Consider the following 27909-nt stretch of genomic DNA (forward strand, 5'->3'; position numbering starts at 1 on the left):
TTCCAAACTCCCAGAAAGAGTGCTCATTCATGTTTTCTTGATCTCTCTTTTCTTGCACGCATTCATGTTGTATCTCTGAATGTTGCCGCAGATATGGAAACTGCCTTGCGCTGTTAATGACTTCGTAAACTGATAGCAAATTGCTTATATTCCCTTAATTATATTTTCCTTTCACCGCTATAGTTCTTCGTTGATCGGTCAAGAACCAAACCAGCCTTTATCTTAGAAATCCCCCTGGTTTTCTGCGAATACCATTCGGTTAAGCTTAAGTGCAACTAACATTGCGTAAAAGTAGGCATTCACATGATTGCGAATCCATGTTTCCATCAAGAATGATCCCGCATTGATCTAAGCATTCACTGTCCAGTTTATAAATGGGGACACACTGGAGTTTAAGGCCTACAACTGATGTTGCGTAAGAGTTCTGCGCACTCCCACTTGACCAATTTTTTCGACTATTGTCTTCCAGAAGCAAAAGCATTAGGAGGGAGAGCGCTGTAGCAGCTACTCTTAACAGCAACACAAATGGATAAAGACAGCAGAGCCTAAGAAGAGCGTTCTTTGTGTCACTTCCCAGCGGCACTAGGGATGTAAGGCTGAAAAACTGATGAGGCATCCAAAATAAAATATTATCCCCTTTCCTACTAAACTGGGTAACACAACCTTTGAACAGTTTCAACACAGATGCTGCGTAATTGACACCAAATTCAATTTTGATTCAAAGAACGAAGCTGTGTACTTTCATCGCTACCTTTTAAAGACAGAAATCCCGGCAGGCTATTTTCGTCGCCTTCAGTGTTGCCGGTGGCCTCGCTACAAATGACGGCGTTTATAAGCATACGTGCTCGCTAAACCGTTACTGTGTTTACAAATGGTATAGATAGCAGCGATTGAAGAATAGGTTTCATTGTGGCGTGTTCCTTTAAAGCGAAACGTTTACTGTTGATATATCGGGCCGGTTGTATCTTTGGGTACCATCATAATCACCAACATCAACAGCCTAGTTAGGCTCATTGCAGGGCAAATTCCCCTCACATTAACTTCCATCAGTTTCCTTCCTGCGCCGCTCGAGTTCACTGCTGGCCACCGCACTCCCGTATTTCATCCCTCCATCGTGTTATTGGTATTCCCATTCTTCGAAACCCAGTGTAACCTTTGGTATTCAGACAATACGGAGATCAACATTTGGCTGGGCCTTGCCAAGACAAAAGACCCCCGGCCGTTTATTTGCTGCGCTTAAGTAGCAGTGATCAAAGCGGGGAAGGGGGAAAGAAAGCAAGGACGGAAAGTAAAGCAAACGGAAGGGGGGGGGAGGAGAACGAGGTGATATCACCCAGCGCGAATGCCGATAGAAGATAGTCCGGTCTGTTACACCCATCTCTTGGTATCGACTCTGTTACACTAATATTCTACCGCTGGTCGGTTCGTCTCACTACAAAGACAGCACAAGTTCATTTTTTTTCTTAAACTACAATATCATCTAGTCGAGTTTGTTCCCTGATCCAGGAAGATCGTTTTCTGTCCCTAAGTATCACTCCTGTCATTATTTATTCCATGGTCCGTTGAGCCGATCTAAGTTTGCTTTCTAGTTGCTTAGTAAGGCGCCTAGTTACAGCACCGCATGTCATCACCGCCAGTATGTACTGGTTGTAGATTTTTCTTTTGAGTGACAGAAGTAGCTTACGTTTCATTATTTGGGAGTGCTTGCCCAGGCCGCAGTGCCCCCCAACCCATACTCAGTCTGCGCCGAATTTCTCTCTCTTGCTTGGGGACACCACTAATGATCTGCCCGTGGTAGTTATATTCTTGTACTTCTTCTAGCGCTTCGTTTCCTAAACTGAACAGCGCGCTTACCACATGCTTATTCCTCATTACATTTATTCATAGATAGCTTTAGTCCCATGGCTTTTTGTTTGTTGTTCCTCAAGCTTTTTTTGCAGGTGTTCTCCAGTCTCACTCAGCAATACTATATTGTCTGCAAATCTCAAATGACTCAAGTAATCTCCGTTTATCCTTAAGCTTGTGTTTTTTCCAGTCAAGATTTCTGAATATTCCTCCAGACGTGCTGTGAACAGTTTTCGCGAGATCGTGTCTCCCTGTCTTGCTCGCCTTTCGATGGGGAATTTCCCCGCACGGGGCACCTTGAGTAATCATGGTGATGCTGAGTGCGACACCGCGTACTCCGAGCCCCCCATACTTAAGATGTCACCTACCTTGGCTAGAAGTTGAAAGGTGGAGGGTTAGAAGCCGTGAACGGTGGCCGTCGGAGCCTTGGTCAAGCTCCGGCCGATGGGTTCCCTGCCTGTCTACCAGGCAGGGAGCTCCGGGACCTCTTTGACTACCAGGGTAAGGTCAAAGGAGAAAGTACCCCCGTCTCCCTGCTTTCCAATGTATCATATGGCATTTTACAAACCCCCCCCCTAGACGTGATCGGCCCCCGAAACGGGGCCGCACCGAAGTTTCTTTTCCTCCTTTGCAATCGATCTCTCCCCCAAAGCCTGATAATTTCTCGCGGTTTTTGATCATGGAATCTGTTGACAAGGCAAAGCCCATCACTTCCCAGTCTGTGTTTCTAATCTCCAAGTTTCTTGAAAGCCTTATCGGAAAGTCGTACAAGGCTAAGAAACTCACAACGGGAGAAGTTCTGATAGAAGTAGAAAACAAACAACAATCCTCTAACCTCCTCAAGCAAACGCGCATGGTAGATGTTGACGTCAAGATAACTCCCCATCGCGGCCTCAATAGCTGCCAGGGCGTGATCTCTGATCGGGATCTAATGAATAAGACTGAAGCAGATCTGCTCGAGGGCCTCCGAGATCAGGGCGTGACAGCAGTGAGGCGAATCACCATACGCCGAAATGATGAAATAATTCCAACCAAGCACATAATCTTGACACTTGACCGCTCTAACCTTCCTGAGTCGGTCACTGCAGGTTTCTTGAGATGTCCAATCCGACCCTACGTGCCAAACCCACGCCGCTGTTTCAAGTGTCAGCGGTTTGGGCACGGCACAACGTCTTGTCGTGGTAAATTGACGTGCGCAAAATGTGCAGCACATGATCATCAAACTAAAAATTGTAAATCCGAGAACTTTACCTGTGCCAACTGCCAGGGACCACACGCTGCCTATTCTAGGAGCTGTGAAAAGTTCAAACAAGAGAAACAGATCATTGCCTTGAAAGTCAACGAAAACATCACCTTCCCAGAGGCATGGAAGAGGATCGCCTCCTTCCCTCTGGTCAGGTACGCCGAAGCAGCTCGCCGGGGGGCGGAGCGGCGTCTGGTTTCGGCGGGGACCCAGTACCGCGAATCAGACTTGGTCCCGCCCACCCCCCCCCTGGGTTGCCTATGGCAGCCCAATCTGCCTCCGCACCGCTCGCTCACCCAGCAGCTGCATCCACTGCTTCCTCTCCACCGGCCCAAAGCACACGCAAGGGCACGGAGATAGAGACGCAGGCAGTCGCAGCGACCCCCTCCCCTGCCTCCCTGCCTGCACCATCTGTGGTGCTCCCCACGCCTCGGCGCTGGCAGCGCAGGCGAAGAACACCCGAAAGGGTACCACGTCAAGGGGGCCCAGTCCGCTGGGCACCCCTTTGCCTTCAGATGACGACATGGACGTCGAGCCCTTCCGGCTTTCATCGCAGCGGAAGGAACGTGCTGCGACGTCCAGGTCAGTAGAGAAGGCCAGAAAACCCCTTCCAAGAGTCCAAGCCCCGAAAGACCCTACATAGTCACACTCCAGTAGCTCCGAACACATCATAATGGGAAGAGAAAATATTGTCCAATGGAACTGCAGAGGCCTTCTGAATAATCTTGACGACGTGTATGAGATTCTGCATGCCAATCTGCCAAGTGTAATGTGTGTTCAGGAAACACACCTGAATTCCAAGAACACAAATTTCTTGAACAGTTACTTGATATACAGAAAGGACAGGGATGGCTGCACGCACTCTTCTGGGGGTGTGGCCATAATTGCCCGGAAATCTTTAGCATGCAAGCCTGTCACCCTAAACACTGTCGTTGAGGCTGTAGCAATTCCAACAATAATATTTAATAGGTTGATAACGGTATGCTCCATATACATTCCTCCTGATGTTTCACTTTTAAGCTAGGACTTCGAGGCGCTGGTTGACCAGCTGCCCGAACCATACATCCTGACAGGCGACCTTAATGCTCACAACACTCTTTGGGGCTCTTCTCGCACGGATGCCCGAGGTCGCCTTATAGAGAAATTCCTTACATCTTTAGGAGCATGCCTTTTCAACAATAAACAGCCTACATACCATAACATAGGACACAACACATACTCATGTCTTGACTTGGCGATTGGCTCCCCAGTTCTCTTTCCTCTCCTCGAGTGGGGTGTGGGCACTGACCCATACGGTAGTGACCACTTCCCCACCTCACTCACATACATAGGTAAAGGCCCATGCAGTCCATCTTCCCATAATAGGTTCAATGAAGCACGAGCTAACTGGAATACATTTACAGAGACATCCAAACTACACCACACATCCATAGGACACCTACACGTAGAAGAAGCTACCCAACTCCTCGCGGCGCACATCCTCGACGCCGCCGAAAAGTCCATTCCCCACGCCTCTGGCGCCCCGCGCAACCAGCGGAGGCCGTGGTGGAGTGACGACTGTAGGCGGACGCGAGAGGCCCAGATCAAGGCGTGGGGTATCCTTCGTCGGTACCCCACGTGGGGAAACCTCCTCTTGTTCAAACGGGCCAAGGCATTAGGAAAACGTGTGCGCCGTGAGGCAAAACGAGAGAGTTGGCGTACATTCATAACATCAATAAACTCCTACACAGACACACGGAAAGTATGGACACATATACGCAAACTCAAAGGACAACAGACACACAGCCTGCCCCTGGTCAGTACAACAGGGAACACACTGGAAGACCAGGCTGACACACTCGCACAACACTTCCAACACGTGTCCAGTTCAGCACACTACACGAACACTTTCTTGAAACATAAAGCCTCTTGTGAAAAAAAGTCCCTATACGACAAAACCAAATCACAGACTTCTTACAACTCCCTGTTTTCACTACATGAGCTGAGGGCTGCTCTGAGCACGTGTAAACCCTCAGCTCCAGGCCCAGACAACATTACATACACAATGATACAACACCTACACGCAGACACACTTGAAGCACTCATACATCTATATAATAAAATATGGCTTTCGGGGCACATTCCACACTCTTGGAGGGAGACCATTGTAGTGGCTTTCTTTAAGGAGCGAAAGGACCCGTATTCCTCCTCAAGTTACCGTCCAATAGCCCTGACGAGCTGCCTGTGCAAGCTCTTCGAGCAGATGATCAACCGCAGGCACGTGGACTTACTCGAGTACAATGGTCTTCTTCTTTAGAGCTGCCAGGCAGGCTTTAGGGTGGGGCGATCGACAAACGATCAACTGGTTGCACTTGACTCATACATCAAGGATGCCTTCATCCATAAGCAGTACTGCTTAACTGTCTTTTTCGACCTCGAGAAGGCCTACGACACCGCTTGGCGTTATGGGATCCTTAGTGACCTCAGGTCATTCGGTGTTTCGGGTAATATGTTGAACACCCTTGTAGGTTATTTGTCGGAGAGAACGTTCAGAGTAAGAGTTGGTTGTGCACTTTCAAAGGTTCACGTCCAAGAAAATGGCGTGCCGCAAGGTGGCGTGTTGAGTTGCACTCTCTTTATCGTAAAGATGAACTCTCTTGGAAAGGCACTGCCACCAACAATCTCTTATTCTATGTACGTAGACGACATGCAAATATCTTTAAAATCATGTAATATGTCAATGTGCGAACGTCAAGTCCAGCTTGGTGTCAAGAAGCTTGCCGGCTGAGCAGACAAGAATGGGTTTAAATTAAATCCTGCAAAAAGCTCCTGCGTTGTGTTCTCCAGGAAGCGCGGGGTCCATCCGGACCCAGACATTACTCTGAATGGCGTATCGCTTCCTGTGAACAAGAAGCACAAGTTCTTAGGTGTTGTGTTTGACGAGAAACTCATATTCATTCCACACATCAAGAAACTTAAACATAAATGTCTGAAAACAATCAATATACTTAAGGTTCTCTCCCATCAATCGTATGGTTCCGACAAAGAACTCCAACTATGGCTCTATACTGCTTTGGTTGGGTCTCGTTTAGACTATGGCAGTGTGGTATATGGGTCGGCGACTAAAACAGCGTTGCGAATGCTTGACCCAGTGCTACACTTGGGGCTGCGGCTTGCGTCGGGTGCTTTTCGCACTAACCCTGTCGAGAGTCTGTATGCCGAGTGTAATAAGTGGAGCCTTGAGAACCAACGGACGTACATGGACTTACTTTATGCTTTTAAAATTTCATCGCTGAATAACCATCCTTTTTATCCTGTCTTTAACGACACATCCACATCTGTGCTTTTTGTAAATCGCCCATCTGTTCCTCGGCCCTTTTCACTTCGAGTGAGAGAGCGAGCCTCGGATCTGAGCGCTTCGTTTTTAGACGTGTACAGATCATCCTTTTCAGACATTTTACCTCCTTGGAAAGTTCGTCCTGTGTCCTCCGACCTTTCCTTTATGAAACTTGACAAAAATCGGGTACCGCGAGCTGCAATACTGCAGCACTTTCTGTCTCTGCAGTTTAAATACCCACGTGCAGAATTTTGCAGTGACGCTTCTAAAACCTCCACTATGGTCTCCTGCGCTGCTCATGGTCCGAATTTCAGTGCAGCCAGAACGATGAGCGTCCATACAATAATTTTCTCAGCAGAAGCTTATGGAATTTTATTGATTGTACGACACATACTTGAAAATCAAATTCCGAAGTCTATCACCTACACAGATTCCTTGAGTGTTGTTCGCGCACTGTCATCGCATACACCCCCCAAAAACCACATTGTTAATCTTGTATTTAACACTATCATGTCTGTGTATGCGCAGAAGCATCAGCTGCTCCTCTGCTGGGTCCCAGGACACGCTGGGATCGCTGGAAACGAGTTGGCAGATGAGAGGGCAGCTGCTGCTTCACTCAGGAACACTGCAGACATAACAACCGTACCATATACAGACCTCAAGCCACACATAAGACAACAGTTGCGTAGAACGTGGCAAACTCACTGGAGTGAACAGACAGATAACAAGTTACACGTTATAAAACCACGCTTGGGACCATACACCACTGACACACGCAACAGACACACAGAAGTCGCCTTGGGTAGGCTGCGGATAGGGCACACCCATGCGACGCACTCGTATCTGCTGACGGGATCTTGTAGACCCCAGTGTAGCAGGTGCGGAGAGGCCCTATCCGTAGTGCACATACTAATCACATGCAAGGCACTTCACACCACACGACGCAAACACTTTCCAGAAATCTACAGACAACAAATCCCACTCCACCCATCGCACTTCTTAGGCGATGAACCAATGTTTACTATCAAACGTGTTTTTAATTATCTATCAGAAGTTAAATTTCTGAATCTCATATCGTATCATGCATAATCACAACCTGGCCCTCTACACCAGCCATCCTCATTGTCTTTATTTGTTTTTACTTCTGGTGCTATTCACTTTTAGTATCGACCTTAATCTGTGGTAGCTAACCATCTTTTTTTGGCGCTCTTTGCCCCAGTTGGTCTTGCGCAATTAAAATGCAACCATCATCATTATGGATGGGGAATTTATCGCTTCGCTTGTGAAGTGTTATCCTGCCCGTACATCTCTTATGTAGGTCGTCTACAAGGCTTGTATACGTCTCTTATATTCCCCGGCCCTGTAATACTATTAGCACGGATGCTGTTTGCACTGATCTAACGCCTTCTCATAGTCTATAAATGCAATAGCAAAGGGTTTACTGTATTCAGCAGATTTTTCCATCACTTGATTTACAATGTTGAGGTGATCCATTCATGGTTAAATACCCCTTCCCAAACCTAGCCTGCTCTCGTGGTTGTTGGTAATCCAGGCTGTCTCCAATGCGGTTGACTATAACTATTGTAAACCGCTTGTGACCAACGGAGAGTAGGCTGGGGGGTTTGTAATCTTAAGGTGCTTGATATCTCCATTTTTATGAGTCAAAATTTGTTGGCATTTTTCTAGGCTGTGGGCACGTTTGGGGTGCTTAAGCATTCTGAAAATAGGGCAGCAAGTCTTTTCGTAACTATATCTCCTCCCACCTTCAAACTATCCACGTTTATGCCTTCGTCGCCTGTAGCTTTTCTTCTGCTCATGCCCTTAAGAGCATATCCTAATTCCTCTATAGTAACTAGTGGTACATCGCAAATTAAGCTCGTAGTGTCAGTTGTTTCCCCTGATCTAAAGTCGCTGACGTACCGTCTGCTATAGAATCGTTCTGCTACCCTTTATTATTTCGTACGTGTTGTGCGTAACGTTGCCTTCCTCGTCTTTGAGTCTGTACATTCTGTCTTTCCCGATGGCAAGCTTCCTCTTAGTTGCTCTTAAACTTCTTCCTGTCCCCAACGTTTCCTCAATCAACGCCATGTTGGAGGCACGAATGCCATTTTTTTACTCCTGTTAATCAATTTGGACAGTTAAGCTAACTCAGTTTGATCCACAGCACTATACGCGTCATGTTCTTACATTTGGCGATTCCATCCTTCGTTTTATGAGCCAGTTTCCAGTCTATTTCTTACATGCTGCTTCTGCCACAGTTGCTGCAGGTTCTGCGAATGCTGTTGCTAGGTAGTCGTGTAGCGTGTCTACACTATCTTCGTTTTCTTCATTTATAAGCTCGCATTTGTTTCAGGGAGTTGTTTTAAACGTCTTCGTCCTGGCCCTGACTGACTCCGTGCTGGGTTTATACTTTTCACGAGTTTCCTCCTTTTTTCTTTGGGATTCAGGCTTCCGTTACACCTAACCATCCTGTGATCGCTGCCCAGAATCTTACTTACCACCTCTGAATCGTCCACAATACAAGGGTCTTCACTTGAAATGAAGCTCATTTCGTTTTTTGTTGTACCTTCGAAACTTCGCCATGTCCATTTCGTGTTCTTTCGTTTGCAGCAAAATGTGGGAATCAGCCGCAGAATATTTCTCCCCGCAAATCCGACCAGTGTATCTCTCCCCCTGTTGCGACTGCCTATTCCAAATTTTCCCACTGAAATTTCTCCGATTTCCATCGTACCGACTGCTGGGTTAAAGTCCCTCATCCCAATCGGGAACTGTGTTGTTTTGTAAAATCAGTAAAATGTATTGTTCGGCTAGTTGGTGCATTATTAATCACAAATTTTGCACTAACCGGACATACAAAGGACGGAAGAAAAAGAATACGCATTGCTAATCCCTTCTAAAATGCTAAATCCATATCCTCGTAGAAGCTATCTACAGCTTCATCGTCATAGCTGGTTGGCACAGAGGCCTCCACTATTTTTAACTTGTAACGCTTACTTAACTTGATCACAATGACTGCGACTCCTCCGCTAATGCTGAATAATTCTTCTACGCTGCCTGCTATTTTGTAATAGATTAAAAATCCCACCCCGTGTTCTTTCGTCTCATGGAGTGCTCTGTAACACACAATATGCCCACTAGACCACTTCTAGAAAATTTTTGTTGCTAGTATTTTCTATTGATAGGTCTGCTAGATGGTCTTTATTTTGTGCATCATTCACAATTTTTATTGCTAGTTCGTTTTTAATTATGTTCTATAATAGGTGTGGTAGATTGTCTTTATACGTATTTCTAGTACGTGCGTACGTTACCTTTATACCTTGTGGGGATCACCACTGCGTCTACCGCGGAGAGCTCTACCCCAGATTTCAACTGCTGACGACCGCCTGCCCACGTCAATGCCACATCCGCGAAGATATTCCCAGGCGTTCCCCAGAGATGTTGAAGGAAGTGCGAGGATGTGCGGGAGCGTGAGGGTTTGCAAAACAGATGGGTGAAATGGGGAATGTTGCATGGCCAGTGTTCTGGCGCTCGGACACGAAAATGACTGACGTGAGTTGAAATGCAGTGGTGTTTATGTCTGCACCGAGTTATCCGACGGCAGAGTAGGTCGTTGCTGTTGGCTGATGACTGCCATGATGCGAGTAAAGCTGTTCGTTGCAAAAATGCAGTGCGCATCACTTCTTTGGCGTCCCGAACAGAGTAAACCCACAACACTTGTTGGTTTACTCTCTTTTTATTTTTTACAAATATTGTACCTTTATTATTACTTCGTTGTGAGCTGCTGAGACGCTCCTATAGTCGTCCGGTAAAACGAAAACACAGGCATCGCGAGACGTCGTGGCGAAGCTGGGTGCACAAAAGGCAGTGATGAGCGCTAGATGGGCGCCGGCACAGCTAATAAGCCCTGTGCCGATCGAACCGTTCTGTGTTAGTGAAAAAAAATAAAAAAAATAGGTACCGTGGGAGGAAAGTGTCGAAACATGCCAGCTAGGGTGTAAGAATTGGGTTTCAGTGCATGTTGTGAAAGTTCAAATCCAGAATTTTATTATTTTTGTTTACACGGTCAGTTTCGTTCCTGTTAGCAGGGTGCCCGCGCCAAATCTGTAGATGATGATGCCATGCAGCGACGAAAGCACTGCAGTGTCTTCACTCGTGAAGCAGTGACCTTCCCCGAGGCACAGTGCTGCGAAATATATGTCCTCGTTTTTCATGTTTTTTTTTTCCTAACTGGCGAGAGAAATGTTGCCCACAGCGGCTAGTATTTATTTGTTTTTTGACGAATTTTCTTGAACTGAATCGATTCCGTGTAGTGCGCCGCGTGCTGTACTCGTCCGCGCCCCGACCGGCGCGATAACAGTGACAGCAGCGTATCACCTCGCGTCGGCGCAGAGCTCTTCGATGGTGTCGGCGTACTCGTGCTCTCGAAAAGTCGACCGGCCGATCGTGCAGTGGGCCGCACAGCTAGCTGCCGTACTCGTTCACGCCCCGACCGGCAGCGACAACAGCGTATCGTCTCGCGCCGGCCGTTCTGCTCGTAGAGACGCCCGGTCGCGAACTTGCAGCGCGCCGCGCCGCCGCCGTAGTAGTTCGCGCGCCGACGCACCGAGCGGCCGCGACAACAGTGTGGTCTCGCGTCGGCCGTTCTATGTATTGCGCACTCGTAGAGGCGCCCGGCCGCGAGCTTGCAGTGCGCCGCACAAATCCTCCCTGTTCTGTGGTCGCACAGCCGCCATAGTCGTTCGCGCGCCGCCGCACGGAGCGGCCGCGACAACAGCGCGTCGGCCGTTCTACGTATGCGCATTCGTAGAGACGCCCGGCCGCGAACTTGCAGTGCGCCGCACGGCTGCCGTAGACGTTGGCGCGCCGCCGCACCGACCAGCCACGCCAACAGCGTATCGCCTCACGCAGGCCGTACACGCGTTTCGCGTGCTCGTCGAGTCGACCGAGAGCCTGCTGCCGCCGTCGCGACCACGAAATCGGCCGCTGTGCTACTGCCGTATTCGCTCCAGACCGGCACCGGCACTTTTCGAATTTGCTCTTTATGTATCCGCAACGCAGAGTTTCTTCAGCTTCTCACATTACAGAAACGCGTGAAAGCAATTATTCATGCAAGAGGCACGAATTACGCTGCTCACTCGCGTGAGGCCGCACGAAAAAGGGCTACTGAGGAGAGGCGACGGCCGCACGAGTCTTGACTGGCACGTCACATCCGGAAGTCCGCCGCAGTGGCGACAAGTTGCGGCGACACTCCACTAGGTGCTGCGTCGGCTGAAGTGGCGTGCTTTCGAACGGTTTTAATAAAAAAAACTCCGCGTTTGTGGAGTTTAAAATTCGGTCACAAGGGACTTTAGAGGTGCATACCACACATTGAAGTAGAATTTAGGGCAGGTAAATGTTCGTTGCAGTTGGCCATTAAGCGTTAAGTGTACTCCTAGGTATTTGTATGACGTTGCCTTTGTCAAGTCAGTGGTATTGATAGAAAATGTGTGGTTAAAATCATTTCGCTTCCGAGAGAAAGAAATTATTTTACACATAGATAAGTTAAGGGTCATCTGCCGAATGTTTCACCAATTATAAATTATGTTTAGGTCATTTCTAAGGTGATATGATCATGAGGAGTGCTTATGGGACAACATATAAGGGAATCATCTGCAAAAAGACGCATGGAAGACAAGGTATTAGTAGGTAAGTCAATAATGTAAATTAGAAAGAGTAAAGGGCCAAGAACACTACCTTGAGGAACCCGCAATGTGACGTCAGTGAAGGGGGAGCTCAAGCAATTGACTACTGTAAATTACTGGCCTAAGAATAAGAAGTTACGGAGCCACAACAGTGTAACGGAATCTAATTGAAGCAGCGAAAGTTTAGAGGTGAGGCGGCAGTGGGCGACGCGGTCAAAAGCCTGCAGTTGGTTTGTAGATTGTTATCCATGTTTTGGTGCAAGTCAGTCGTATATTCCAAAAGTTGAGCGTGGCATAACAAGCCTTTTCTAAACCCATGTTGATTAGTGAAAAAGAAATTGTTAGAATATAGGCGATTGTAAAACTTGCAACAAATACAAGTCAGTGAAACGGGGCAATATTTATCAGGGGAAGTTTTATCGCAACTTTTCAACACGGGAACCACATTTGCAGTTTTCCAGTCGCTGGGTAGCTGTCCGGATGATAAAGATTGGCGAAAGGTGAGAAAAAGAATCTGACTTGAAATAGATATCATATTTTTTAACACATTAGAATCAATACCATCTATGCCAGCGGAAGTTGAAGTTTTGAGGCTAGTAAATAGTGATGCGATTCCCTGAACTGTGATGTCGATGGGTTCCATAAATAACCAGTCAAAATCTTCGAGTTTCTGGATGTTATAATGGCCTTCCCGCTTGAAAAATGCAAAATACGTATTAAATGCTGACGTACACACATCCATTCTAAGAGGCATCTGATTTACCCCAAGTAACGAAGTGTCATTATCGACTTTACGAGGTGTAATTGTGTCCCAAAACTTTCTCGGATTAGATGTGAGAAGTGAAGGCAAGTCGCAATGAAAATTTTTGAGCTTAGAAGCGGTAATACCAGACGTGTAGTTATTCAGACACTCTTTATATTTCGCCCATGAGCTCGGATAAAAGCAGGCTTTGCGTTCAAAAGAAGCGTTTCTTTTTGTTCCTCAAACGTTTAAGATGATTATTAAACCACAGGTTATTTTAATCGTTACTTATTGCGATTAGAGGAACATATATATCAATCGGCGCTGACATTTCATTCCTGACCAGAATCCAGTTTTTATCGACACATCGGCTAGAGAACAAAGGTCAAAAAGTTTTGTTAAAGAACACATTTACTTCAGTGTTCATATTCAAACAGTTAGCTTTATTGTAATCTTGAATTTTTTTGTTGTGCAACCATTGAATGTTGATGGGACATAAATGGGTAGTTGTAGTACTTTGTAGCCGCTAAAGCCGTTAATAGATGAAATGTTTTCAAGGTTTTCTGGGGAGCTAGTTAAAAGATCGTGTAAAGTATTAAAACCCCTAGTAAGTTCAAAAATATCATGGAACAAATTAAATTCTAACATAAGGCTGATAAATTCAAGTGACGTATGGCAAGACAACGATAGATTAGGCCAGTCAATTAGGGGCTAATTGAAGTTGCTTAACAGGAAAATATTGGAAAACTAACACCGCAGGGTAGCAATAGCGATACTGTTGCGAAGTTGTTTTATGAACGATTTGGAAAAGTCCGAAGGACGGTAGCACACACCCATCAGTATTTCACCAGGGGGGGTTAAGCATGCAGCCCAGGTGATTTCGAGTCCACTGTTATTATCGATACGGAATGAAGGTATTGTTTTTCTAAACGCCAATAGCCATCCGCCCTCTCTTGTGTCTGGGCGGTCGTGTCAATGGACATTCTAAGTGTCGGTATCGAAAATTTCACATGAATTTATTTCAGGTTCTAACTATGTTTCAGTAAGCGCGAGAACAACTGTCACTATTACCTATTAGCGAGAGAATTTGTGGCGTTTCGCCATTAGGCGTCGAATATTAGTGTAGGATTGCGTTAGTTATAGTGCTACTTCAGATCTCTGCGGCTGATTTCGAGCAAGTGGGTATGCACATTTCTTTAGTTATATTGGCGATTGCGCCCCGGCGTTGGAAGCAGGGTCCAATACAAAGGTTTTCTTATCCATGCGCAGTTTGTCGACTGCCAACGGGAAAGGATTTTTTTTTTGCGATTTGGCGAACTCGACCAGCCTTTTCCTCGCTTGCCGCGTAGCTAATGAAAAATCTTCACCAATGGCTGGTGCGCAAATCCTAGAATACGTTGTTTATCTTTGGAGCAAGTTAGCTTAGCCATTATGGGCTTCTGTCACTCGGGAGAAAATTTACCCACTCTGTGAACACGTTTGAATTGAGCAGGAGTGATTGTAATGTTTAGTTTATCTGAGCAGAATTTAATAATCTTTGCCCCAGAGCTGTTCCAGTCCTCTTCGTCTTCGTCTTCAACACCAAAAAACAACCGACTAGATTGTCCTAGCCTACTTGCAGCATCTTTGCACCTATAGATGTTATAATATGAAGTTAGTTTGTTATGTAGAAAAAGCATTGTCAGAAGAGCTGGGTGCGGTAGGGTTCAACGAAGTGAGGCTTGATTTAAGGGTAGCTACCCTATCAGTTAGTTCTGTTATTTGGGTATCGGTTTTTTTTTGCTTTTCGTTCACACCTTTTAGTTCTATCAGCATTGTTTCTTTCCCTGCTTCAATGCGGCGAACTGTGTTTAAAAGAGAATGAAGCGTGGCAGTACATACGGCATCGCCTCCTGTATTTTTACAATGCCAAATGCATCGCGCTCTTCCCAATGCGAGTGAGTGGTACACCTGCATTGCCCACATGTGGCAAGTTGGGGCCGCGAGCTGAACCGGTATCACGAAACCTTAACTGAATTTGAGAGTGGCTTGAGCCTGGTTGCCAAGGCAACCGATGTTTTAGGTTAGCAAAGTAATGGCGCTCGCGCCAGCACTAGAAAATTCAGAGACGCGGCGGAGCATGTTTTGCCAACGTTGCCACTCTCCATCACGCGTCGTCCCAAGCTGAACTGGCCACATGACTGAAGCGCTGGTAAGGCTACCGATCGGGGGAGAGTGGCCGGAGTAGAAGGAGAGGGCTTGGATGGCTGGTCCGGGCTGATGCGTTTGGCATTGTAAAAATACAGGAGGCGATGCTTGCGGCCACATCAGGCACCGGGTTAGTCTCAACATCATCACCTGAGAGCATAAGCAGTAGATCGAGTAAAGCAACACATACACGCCGTCAGAAGAGAAACACTCGCTTGACTGCATCACGCACATTTTCTCGAAGAGTAGCCGTCCACATGAGCAGTGAACAAAATAAGTTATTTGCACACAGAGCGAATGTCCGTCCTCATGAAAAACGCTATCCAGACAAACATGATATTTGTTTTACAGCGAAGCTGTTAGCCTCTATTTGGTCGAAAAAATTCCGCCACCTTCCCACGAGGGGAACCCTGGGGTGATGCAATGCATCTCACGGGGTTCCATTCTCGTCTCCGTTATGTTGGTTACCCAAATGTGGTTGAAGTGTAGTGAACCTTGAATGATGCTCAATCACACGTAGAGTTCTAAGTACGTAAAGACCGTCTTTATCTGAAGATTCAACGGAGTCGTCGTCGTCAAGCGGAGCACGAGCAAAGTCAAGCGGAGTCGAGCAACTGTGTCAAGCGAAAGCGCGCGCTTAACTAAACGGGCGCCGAGCACTCACCGCTTTATATGCGCGCTTGAAGAAGAGGAGACAGCGGAGGAAAGTTGCGCATGCGCACACATGCGCGCACAAGCGCACCGGAGCATATGCGAACGTAGGCGAAGCGCGCCAGCTGTTGTTATGATAATGAGCCGGAGAGAACGCATAACGCACAGCTGCCGGAGAGAAGAACAGAGGAGAGTTTACGCATGCGTAATGAGGATTGCGGACTACGCCGGTCAACGCGGGACAGGCCGAGTGGAAGAGATGCCTTGCATCGAAAATTTTGCGTTGTAAACAAAAACAAAACCCACGCACGGCCCAGCAGTTTCCACCTAAGACGCCGAGCGCACGCGTCAGGCTAATCAGGCTCACAGTATAGAGTTCAGAAATCGTTCAAAGAAACCGCAAAACAAGCACCGAAACCGTTTTATGGATGATAAGGCGCCTGTGAACAATGGGTGCCCCCCTTCCCTCCCATTCGTTTCTGGCAAATAATATGTTTGCAGGCTAGGCCAGGCTAGCGTCACTAAATAGAGCAATTCTTTCCCAACACGCCCAACGCGTAAGTCAAGCTAGGCGGAACCCTGCATTTGCCGCTGGAGAAGCCGAGCGCAAGCGACAAGCCCACCGAGACGGCGACAAACGTATCATACCCTCCGTCATCAGCATTTGCAGTGATTTACAAAAGCTTCGCTGGACATCCACTTTCGCCGAGCGGGATGGCGAGCACTTTTTTCCGAAAGTGCTACTGATGGGGCGCTTAGACGCGAGGTTCGCCTATTGTGTACAGCACAATAGCAGCGAGCACAATAGCAGCGAGCGACTCAGGCACGCTCAGGCACAACCCGCCATTGAGCATTCCATGTGAATTTTGCAGGAAGACGATCCCCGGAACAGTCGCTGCGCCGAAAAGAAGCACTGCTATCGCTGGATTCTGCCCGGCTACCTCTGCGCCTGCGTGGAGTGGAGGCCTGCAGCCAGCGCAGTCTACCACAGCGGATATAAAAGGACTGGCATCGGGGATCGCTCGTCATAGCAGCGAGCGACTCAGGCACGCTGAGGCAGAACCCGCCACTGAGCATTCCATGTGAATTTTGCAGGTACGGCTATAATCCATTCATTAAAATATTTCTGAGTCACTCGCCGCTATAAGGTGTCGCCATGACCGATAAAGCACCCTCTACAGTTAAAGAACTTGCAAAAATGCTACAAGATCTGACTACTAAATTTGGAAAACTTGACACGGATGTGCAGGAGGTTAAGAAGTCGATCACGTTTGTTAGTGACAGCTTTGACACATTCAAGACAACTTTGGAGAGCGTCTGCACTGACGTCCAAAGTCTCCGTAAAGATCATGAATCCCTCAAAACGGAAAATAACGAACTCAAGAAAGAGCTGGCGGCTGCGAAAGCAGACATCATTGAGCTCATGCAGTACAGTAGACAAAATAATGTAGAAATTAAAGGGATGCCATTTGATCCTAAAGAGGGGCTGGAGGACACAGTTCAGACGCTTGGCACCAAACTGAACATTGAGCTCCACAATTCTGAGATTGACGTCGTTCATAGGGGGCCGTCGAAAGACAAAGAGAAGCCGAACATTATTGTCCGGTTCGTCTCCCGATCTTCGCGCAGCAAGGTGCTAGAGGCTGCCAGGAAGAAAAGGCTCACAGCGATCAATTTGGTTTCACCGAAGACACACCCATATACGTTAACGAACATCTCTGTGTGGAAAAAAAGTGCTGCTCGGGAAAGCCATACACTTGCGCAAAGAACGCGGGTGGAAATTTTCATGGGTCAAAGAAGGAAAAATACTTGTGCGCAAGACTGAGAATTCCCCAGTAATTCACATCGCCCGAGAAACCGATCTCGCAAAAATAGTTTAAGTCAGAAGCACCACTCATACCACCCAACATGCTGTCAGTCAGCCGTCTGAACAGTTGTTACGATTCGACCTACAATTTCAGTCTTTTACATTGCAACATACGCAGTATTAATAAGAACATAAACAGCCTTCAGTTAATGCTAGGCGCTCTAATTTTCAAATACGACGTCATAGCTTTAACAGAAACATGGCTCAAGCCTGGTGAATCTGTCAACATGCCTGGATATAAAGTCGTTTGTCGCAGTCGTCCGACGAAAACTACAGGAGGAGGGGTGCTGCTATTCATAAGGGATAATTCCAATTTCAAATTATGTGCGTCCCTAAATAGCTTGCTACCATCAGAACATGACATGCTTTTTTGTTGAACTTAGTAATGGAACGACTGTGGGTGTTGTCTACCGTTCACCAAGCTCTAAAATCAATTCTTTTGTTGACAAACTCCAGAATGTTCTACATAATATTTCAACGAGCAAAAGAAAGGCAGTGCTGTGTGGGGCATGAACATCGACCTATTTGGAAAATGTAGCATAGCGTATAAAACAATGTTCGAATCCTACGGTTTCACTAACACCATTAAACTTGCAACTCGTGTGAGTGACAAATCTAGCACACTTATAGACCACATTTTGTGCAACGTCGACACATCAAGTAGCTTTTCAGGCGTTATCGAGACCGATATGACCGACCATTACCCCATCTTCATATTTGCCCCTTCGGACCACGAGCGAGCAAAGTCACCTTATCTGCCGATGACAAGAGTCGATGATCAGTCCCTGCGCGATAGCTTGTGCGCAACAAGCAGTGATATTATAAATGGAACTGACGTTAACCATATGTATGAATGCCTCTTAAATGCAGTAACCAAATGCATGAAAACAACGCATTTCCGCCAAAGAAAAAACTATGAACAACCGATGCATCCTTGGGTATCAGCCAGTGCACTCGCACTTTTACGCACAAAAGACTACTGGTATCGAAAACATAGAGAGAATAAAGGCAACATCTATTACCGAAATCAGTATAAAATCCACAGAAACAAAGTAGTAGCTGCCTTACGCCGCAGTAAAAAGCAGTATTATACCCGCATGATTTTATGCAATCAAAAAAATCCAAGAAAGCTTTGGGAGGTAATTAACTCGGTCATCAAGCAAAAATCAAACACGCGTAACCTTCCTGATATTGCTCTTCAAGGTTCATCCCCGATAAACCTTGCCAACTGCTTCAACGAATATTTTAGGAACATTGGCTGCAATCTGGCCTTGCGACTACCTCCTCTAACCAATCTTACACTGCCAGCTCCAACTGCTAACTCGTTTGCTTTCATTGACATCACTGCGGCCGAGATAAGCTCAACAATGTATTCATTTTGTACGGGCAAAGCAGCGGGATATGATAAGGTAACGGTGAAAATGTTAAAATCAAATGCTGAGGTGCTTAGTACATACCTAGAGAAAATATTTAACGCAGCCTTTTATGCTGGGGTATACCCTCACCGGTTAAAAAAAGCTAAAGTGACCCCTGTACATAAAAGTGGCGACTACAACGTTTTAGAAAACTACTCTGTTATTAACACGTTGTACGAAAAACTTATAGCTAAACGAGTCTTAGCATTCCTAATGAAATACGACATCATAGCACCTCACCAGCATGCCTTCCGTCCCAGTAAATCCACTACCACGGCTGTAGCAATGGTTACAAATATAATAAACACCTCTTTGAATAACGGTAACCATGTCATCGGGTTATTTCTGGACGTAAAAAAAGCCTTCGATAGGGTTGACCACAGTATACTTCTTCAAAAGCTAAATTCTTATGGTTTTCGAGGTCCTTCAATTACCTTTTTCCAAAGCTATCTGCACGAGCGTACGCAGGGAGTGCATATAGAAAATAGAATGAGTGAATTTCTACCGTTTACGCACGGAATACCCCAGGGATCCGTTTTGGGGCCAATTTTATTCGCATTATACGCCAACGATCTACCTAACTCCTTAGATGAAGGGCAAACCATAATTTACGCTGACGACACTGCGGTCCTACTACCTGGGTCGGATATTCAGAAATTAGAACAAACCGCCAATAGACAACTTGTAAACATTGAACAATGGTTTTCCCACAACAGATTAACGCTTAATGTAAACAAAACTAACTACGTCGTGTTTTCGTCCTCAGCTAAACGAATCAGCAAAATCATAACACTTAAGATAGGCGGAAAAGAAATTACGAAAGTACAAACTTGTAAATATCTCGGCGTCCCCCTAGATGCATCTTTGCACTATAAGGAACACATAAAAATAGTTTGCAGCAAATTGAGCTGTGCTTGTTTCACCCACTATCAGGCACGCTATCATTTTCCTCTATCGACGTTAAAAGCCATTTATTTCGGTACTTTTCACTGCCACTTGACCTACTGCGTGGAAACATGGGGCAATACTTTTCACTCGTATCTTGAACCGGTTGTCATATTGCAAAAACGTGCGCTACGAATTATGACGTTTTCCACATGCACGGCTCATTCGGCACCACTCTTCAAACAGCTTGAAAAATTGCCTTTTTTACTTGCACGTGATTTCAAAATAGCTTGTGTTACCCGGAATATCATATCAAACAATAACCCCCTACCATCATCAATATTTGTAACACCAGGCAGAAATACTAGAACTCAATCGGATCACAATTTCAACATTCCCCCGGTACATAACTGTTATGGGAAACGTACACTGCAATATGTCGGAACTAAATTTTGGAATACCATTCCAGTTCGTGTTAAACAAAGTCAGAATTTTTCCAGTACACTCAAAAAGTACGTGCAATGTAAGGAGCTTACATCGCTTATTTAATCACCGAAACTTTACTTTATAATCAGCTGTGTACGCAAGAAATCATTTATTTTTCGGAACGTTTTTTCAATTATATGTTTTCTGGTATAATTTCTGTGTTTAATATCTAATGAACTCTGTACGCGAGTATTGTTTCATTGTGTTTACGAGATATTTTCTTTGTGTCATCCTATAAACCGTATATTTTGCATATGCTATAGTTTGCTTTTTTTGTATTATTTCGTTTCTACATGTAGTGTAACTGAGTGCTTGAAATGTTATAAATTTATCAACTGCATGGGCCCGGCACTAGCATTACTGCTAAGGGCCCAGATGATCTCTTCAGTCTTCTGTAAACCCATGTTTGAAGAAATAAAAATGAATGAATGAATGAACATGCTCCACAGATTTCGCGTGTGAGTTTTAGCAAGATTCTAAGTTTTCTGCTGGGCATATAGCAGTGATTTTGGCTCAGGTACTTTGCGATCGTGATTTAGGTTCTGGGCGTGTTGGTTAACTACATTCTGCTGGCAGTTAATATTTCGAAAAAATGTTGGAAAATGTGTTGCAGGGTTCCTTTGAAGGAGCACGGCAACACACTGAATACTGTCACGGGCAACATGCTTTCTCAACGTGTCCAGGCTTGCTGTGCGCACCGCAGCTCGAAAGATGCAAAATCTCGAGAAGATACAAACGCCAGCTACACTCGAGATCTGTGAAGCATTTACTTAGCACAATAAAGGAACCTCGGGTATAAACCCCGTCAGTAGCACTCTTAGAAAAAAGAGAAGTAGCATACTTCTCAGCGAGCGCCTTTTGTTGATCCCAACATCCCCTCTCTGTGCAAAAAACTTACAGGAGACTCTTGATAATGAAAACACGGATATTTCAACCTTCCGGTTAATTGAAACAGACTGAAACATTTTAATTGGTCAGCACTATTTTGAATGTATTTTGAAGCCGCTTATTTCATACTGCTTAATTGCGTCAATACTGTTACATCGTACTTTTTGTTTGATCTTGCCTGAAAATATCGGCTGCATTTGCGGCTTTTAAAGCTGCACACTTGCATCCTTTTAGCATAAATAGCTGGGATCCGAAGGTTATTGACCAGTGAAAAAAAACTACCTTTAAACTGCCTGCCCTTGCTGGAAAAAAAAAACTTTGTTTGGAAGTCTCATGCAGTGAGAAAGCGGACATCGATTCGTGATTTGTTTTTAAAGCGTGGACAGCCCTTCCGTGTTGTGTGTGAATGTTGCATTAATAAATAAATGCGAATTTGTGTATCCCAACACCAGTTCGTATGTTGCCCCGAATCATATTTTTAAGAACTTCTGATAATTAAAATTTATTCTAATTCAAACAAAAGCCTGAGGCCCCCAGGTTTGGATTATATCTGTCTACTGCATTTTGCTACCTTATCATGCGCACGGCAACTCCTCGAGACCATTTCTGCCTAAATATTTCATTCTTTCTAAACATATAAACAGTCGTTAGTCAGCGCTCGCTTGTACACACCTTTCTTTTCTGTGTCCCATGTTACCCGCTGTTTTTTTTTTAGAATTTTATAGAAATCTACCCGTACATCCCCCGACCAAGCTATCGGCAAATGGCACCTACTTCGTGCGTGTCTAATTTATGTCGCTACGGTTCCTGTTCTTTGTCATTTCTGGTACCTACAAAGAAGTGAGCCCAGAGCGGTTCGATTTTTTATAAACCCGCCAGAAAACGTTTGGCCTAGTAAACGCGAAACCAAAGCACCCGCTAAGTCTTCAAGCCGCATTTCCAAACAGGTCTCATATATCTAACAATATTGAATTGATGTGTGCCATCAAGCCAGTTGTGATGAACTTATCAGTGAATCCCATTCGCCTCCTGTTTCGATTACCAGGGCTTCCGAAATAAGTTATTCGGACAATAAACACGACAAAAAAGGGTCTCTCTAATTCCTTACGAAATGGTGGTTCCGCTAATAGAAATTCTCAAAAGGTAACAAGCCAATAAAATGCATGTGCATGCTGTCGGCCACCCGACTCTATTCAAAAACAAACTACGGAATAATCTCCAGCGCGTAAACAGGAACAAAAATATGCCCAACGACTGTTGCTGTGAAAACTCACCTATCGAAGTCTTCGGGTAGGAATCCGTGATACTGACGAAGGTAATTCCCTTCAGGCGTACCCCTCAGAGCAAGGGTGCAAATGTTGAGAACGTCAGTGAAAATTTCTTCCCCATGGGTACCGATTTCCGGGTGTTGCAAGCATTACGGCTCCACAGGCCCTGTGCCCCGTGCAAAAAAACACCCCTGACGCGATAGCCAAAAGCAGAGGCGGATCCCTCTATGGTGGCTACCAGACGACGTGCTGATGTTGGCCGCAGCTTCGTGTGCAGCTGCATATACACTGAAAACGCCATGTCAGATGCGACAGCAGGGAGCACGGCGATGCACCTTTCCCTTTCAACCTCCTCCTCCATGAAGACACCTTGTACTGTCCAACCTCAACTGCCTCTTTCCGAGTACCGGATACAAGCGAGAGAAGGATGTTTCACCAAATATATCCACGGAAACTGTATATAAAATAATACAGAACAAGCCGGAAGCAATGCATTTTATGTGCCACCATTAAACAAATACGGATGATTGTAATGTTATTTTTTTCAGCTCCCCTGAGTCCTTCAAAATCCCAACAAAACACCAATTGTTTCGCGCGAGCAATAAAACAAAAACTTCCCCATTCGTAAAGGTACCGTGGCCTACACGAGAATTTCTGGCTCACAGGAGCCGTGTTCACCGGAATATCTGCGTATACGTGGCAACAGTGTCGCGCTGCTAGCTGAACGTTTCGCTCAGGGTCTCGCGTGAATCTACGCCGTAGTTTAATTAATACTGGCCAGCCTGACTTTAACTGGGTACGCACACAATGGCATGAAACGAAGCACAGGCGTTGACACTACCAGCTGAATTTTATTACGCCTTCCCTTGTACATTTATACCCTCTAGCCACGTGGTCCCGGACCAACACTGCGCAGAAAAAGTTTTTCTTTATCGGTTAGCGAAACCGACGCAGTACTGATACAATCGTCGGCGCCCTCTTCAATTTCCACAGCTTCGATGATCTCACGCGCCGGCCTATCGTTGTTTTTATGGATGGTAATGACACCATTGAAGTCAGCTTCACACTTGGGGCAATCTCGGAGGTGCGTGGCCAAATCTCCTGACGGGACACTTTTTTTGACGCCTTGTCCTCTTCTCGAACTCGGTCGTTGACACAAAGGCCGGTCTGGCCAATGTAGCTTTTCCCGCACGATAACGGTATCCTGTACACAACACCCTGCACACATTCTACGTAATTGGTACGGTGGTTGGTTGCGCATTGGCTCGCTATCAATGGCTGGTTGACGCGGCAGCACATGGCATACCCTTTGTTTGGGGCTGAGCACACAACCATCACCCCTCCTCTGGCCGCTATCTTCTTAATGTTGTGTGTTACTCCATGCAGATAGGGCACAACCGCAAACTTGGTCCTTTCGATGGCCTCTCTCAGACTTTCGGGGACTTTTCCTTTTTTGTTTTTAAGCAGTGGCTCGCAGATCGACACGAGGACCGCATTTGGGTACCCTGCACTGCGCAGCCTCGACATTCGTGCCCTTTGTTAGGACTCGGCATCCCACCACAGTCACCAATGCTGGGAATCAGCCATACCGACGCCGTCACCACTGTTGGGACTAGCCATCCGAGCGCACTCACCGGTGTAGCGGCACTGCCTTGCTCCGTCCGGTATCGACGTGGCGCAGAGCTGAGAGATGAAGTTCTCGAGCCGACGAAGCGTTGAAGCAAGATTTATATACAGTATGTACAAGGGTAACAACCGTGTTACATGGCTCGCCCAAAGGCGACAGCACCTCCCTACTCGGTGCCCCCGAAAAGTGCCTTCGAAAAATCCCGACGATAATTATGTGCCTCCGGGCGGTTAAGGCTGAAAGTTGGGCTTGTTAGCGTTGACGTAGAACCATTTTACCAGCGAAAAACGTACAGGAACCTAAAAAGAAGTAGCGAGTGTCCCGTCTACTTCTTTCTAGGTCCCTGTCCGTTTTTCGCAGGTAAAATGGTTCAAACCCTCTGGGCGTGTTTTTATACCCACAGAAGCCCGTTGTAGCCGCGAGTGGTATGAACGGCTCCAATCAGGACTCTCCCTGGCCTAAGTTTGAAATCCGACGAATGGAGGTGAAGCTCATGCGTCAGCCGAGCCGCCCCGACGGGGAAAGGGAAGGCAACGCCATCGCCATCTCAGCGAAGCCACCTCCCAGGCAAGTAGCAGCCTATCGGTGGTCGGTCGTTCACGCGATGCATGATACGGCCGAGCCGCCGCGACGCAAAAGGCAGAGGCGACTCTGCAGCGGTGCAAGTTTGGGTCTGACGGCCATGGGCGGTTTTGTCTGGTTCGGACGAGGCGTGAATCACCCCCTGTTGGCGCGTCGCCCCGTGCAACGAATTTGGGCCGGGCGCTCTGCCACAACAACTGCCGTTTCTCTGTCTTCTTTTGTAGCTGCCCGGGTTTTCTGCGCCAGCAAGGGTTACTGTCTGAAACGTACTGTAGGGGAACGCCGAAGTACTTTCCAGGCGTCGGTACCCACTCGATATGTTGAAGTAACACTGGTACTATACTCCACTCTTCATGCCAGAGTCCTAGGCATTTGTCACAGTGCATCGCAAATCCTCTCACATAACAAAACCATTTCACTGTGGTAACGACTTAAGCCGCGCTTTGTTGACCTACGCAGAAGGCGGTAATCCAATCAGCGCATGCCAAAACTCGAACCTCAGCTGCAGTGGAAATCCTTTGACAGTTTTATTTCTTATTGCAGTTAAAGCTCAAGGATTCAATGTAAATACAGAACAGGAGAGGTGACAGAGGACGCCCCTGCCTCATTGACTACTGCCCTTCTATACGCCTCCCCAACACCTCGATTGTTTACAATTGTTGTAGTTGTGCATTCCGTGTAGGTCATGCGAACACCTTTTAGAATAACAGACTCGATGTAATATGCTGTAGACTTCCATAGGCCCATCATGCAGCACGCGATCGAATGCTTTAGCGAGGTGCAATTGTAGCATCTTTCTGTGCCGCTTTTCATCACATCGCAGTTCTTGAGTACTCTCTGAGCCTCGTGTATGTTCGTGACAAATCATCTTCCCTGAAAACGGCATGTTTGATGCGGCCAAACAATGATGCCAATAACAGTATGCGACCTTTTAGCCAGTATTTTCGTTATTATTTTGTAGTCTTGTAGTCGACGTTGGCTAAGCTTACTGGGCGGTGTGACATGACCTGACGGAAATTGGCAATGTCTTGTGTTTTAGGAACTCATATAGAGTGCACAGCCGAAAAACACGACGGACCACCCCAAACATAACAGTTTCTTTGTATACCACAGTCAACACATGTGACTTCTGAAGTTTAAGGTACTAGTACAAAGTCGCACTCAGGCCATGAGGACCTGGTGATTCTCCCAGGTTTGTTTTCAATCTCCCCTTTCACTTCTCCCACCGAGATAGTGGAGAGCCTGCGCTTGTGCTGTCTTCATGTGTTCCTGTCCCCACTAATTTGCACGCAGTTTGTTTTTGGAGATGCATTATCACCAACTTGCCGAACTTTCCAACATTTTGCAGTAACTTTCTGTAATTTAATTGCCCCGAGCGTATTCTTTTTCTATACCCAGTGCTTTCTTGGAGGGCGTAGAGCCTGTGTTGCATTCGGGCAGGCGTACCCGAGCCGAGCTCCGTCATCTCCGTCATGCGTGTGGTAGCGTGGTCAAGCAAGCGGCCAGAAAATTATGCTGCCGTAAAGATGACGGCAAGAAGCGGAAGGAAAACTTAACTTTACTCCATGGCGAGAGATGAGCCGAAGCAAGAAAGAAAACAATGCCCTTCAGGGTGAGGTAACAGTGCAGGACTCGAGTAGAGTGAAGCATTGATTTACTGCTCCGACAGGAATAAATTTCAGCGCTTCAGGGCTCTTATTTATATCCAAAGCGCCAACGGTGAAACAAGCGTTCCCCCTGGTTTTTCCACACGGTGTGACATGGTGCAGACACACACAACGCACTTTCAAGAGTTCGTGAAGGGTCGGTAGTAGTGGCGCACACTGAGTCCGAGAGAGGAGGAGAGAGGGTTTCTCCGCTGTGGCTTCTGGGTCGCTCGGACGTGTCTCTACAAGTCGCGTTCACAGCCACCGAAGTTTTAATCACGCCGACAGCGAGGCGCCAGCGATCCGGCCTTTCCGAGGCGTGTAGCGGCTTGTTGGGATCTGTTGGTTGTCGCTGCAAGCCTGAGTTACCGATACAGAGACGCCCACTCGAAAAGCACACGTAGTGGAGGCTCCACCACAGAGCAGCAGAGCGCTGCACGAAGCTTAAAGCACAGCGGAGCAACGCTTTAAAAAAAGAAACCGATGGAAAAGAAGAGCAAGCTGAGAAGCTAATGGAATAAGAAAATAAAAGAGGCTATTGACCAGCAAATAAAGGCGTCGAGAGAACATAGAAAAGCAAAAAGAACTGGTACGGAACAGGAGGCACTAAAGGAGAAATGAGATATCTATCGGGGAAGAACTAGAAGTGCAGAAAATGGTCAAAGCAATGATCAATCAGAAGCCGAGCATTGAATGGAAGAAATACGGAAGGACAAAACCGCATCTAAGAAGTTTTGGAACCATGTAAAAATACTAAGCTCAAAAAACGACATCCAGCAAAAATTCTTGATTGATGAGGAAGGCAAACATTTAGAAGGAGAGCACGCGTTGGCGCATATTCACCGAGTAATTAGTGAGAAGTTTAGGGCAATAGTGGCAGGGAAGTATACACCGATAACATCAATGCCACAGAAGATTGCGGAGAGAGAAATAAGTTTGAGCAACCTAGATTTGAAAAAAAGCAGACCAAAAGGTTTCCCCACACACAGAAGTGGGCCCGGACGGAATACCAATGCAACTGATAAACCTGCTTAGACCTAAGTAAGGAATCGTTTATGAGGGCAATAGATAAGGTGATACAAACCAAACAAATTCTAGATGAAATACTAGATGAATAGTACGATGAATTCAATATATAAAGGCAGAGGCGACAAAGCCAGTATTGATTCATAAAGACCACTCACAGTAACGTCAGTGGAGTATAGATCGGTAATGCAGGCGATAAAATCAGAAATTCAAATATAGATGGCAAAAAATGAAATACTTTGGGAACTGCAGAATGGATTTAGACAAGCCATGCGATTGGATGGTAATTTGTTCGTGATATTATGGATTACGTTCTTGGACATTAAAGGGCCATATGACATTGTAAACAGAGAACTGCTGTGGATAATGCTGAAAGTCCAGGGATTAAATGAGGAGTTAATACAGTACCTTATAGCAATATATAAAGACAATAGAGTAGACCTTATATGGGAAAAACAGAAATGCGCCCAGCAGGTCAACATCCATCGGGAACTAAAACAGGCATGTCCTTTGAGCCCAATACTGTTCATGCTTTACATGGCAGGGTTAGAAAG

The 27909-nt window shown here is 46.2% G+C and overlaps 1 protein-coding gene across 2 annotated transcripts in view; it reads right to left on the bottom strand.

Moving 5' to 3' along the window:
* The window catches only part of LOC144138830 (glucoside xylosyltransferase 1-like), a 51907-nt gene extending 29145 nt beyond the window's left edge, over positions 1-22762 (bottom strand). For both annotated transcript variants that reach the window (XM_077671316.1, XM_077671314.1), the window contains exon 1: positions 22481-22762. The gene's annotated coding sequence lies outside the window, so the exon portion shown is untranslated. The remainder of the gene's footprint in view (positions 1-22480) is intronic.
* Positions 22763-27909: the final 5147 nt, after the last annotated feature.

The sequence above is a fragment of the Haemaphysalis longicornis genome, unplaced genomic scaffold (assembly GCF_048455015.1).
Source record: "Haemaphysalis longicornis isolate Haplotype H1 unplaced genomic scaffold, Haemaphysalis longicornis Haplotype H1 scaffold_5, whole genome shotgun sequence".
NCBI classification, from domain to species: Eukaryota; Metazoa; Arthropoda; class Arachnida; order Ixodida; family Ixodidae; genus Haemaphysalis; species Haemaphysalis longicornis.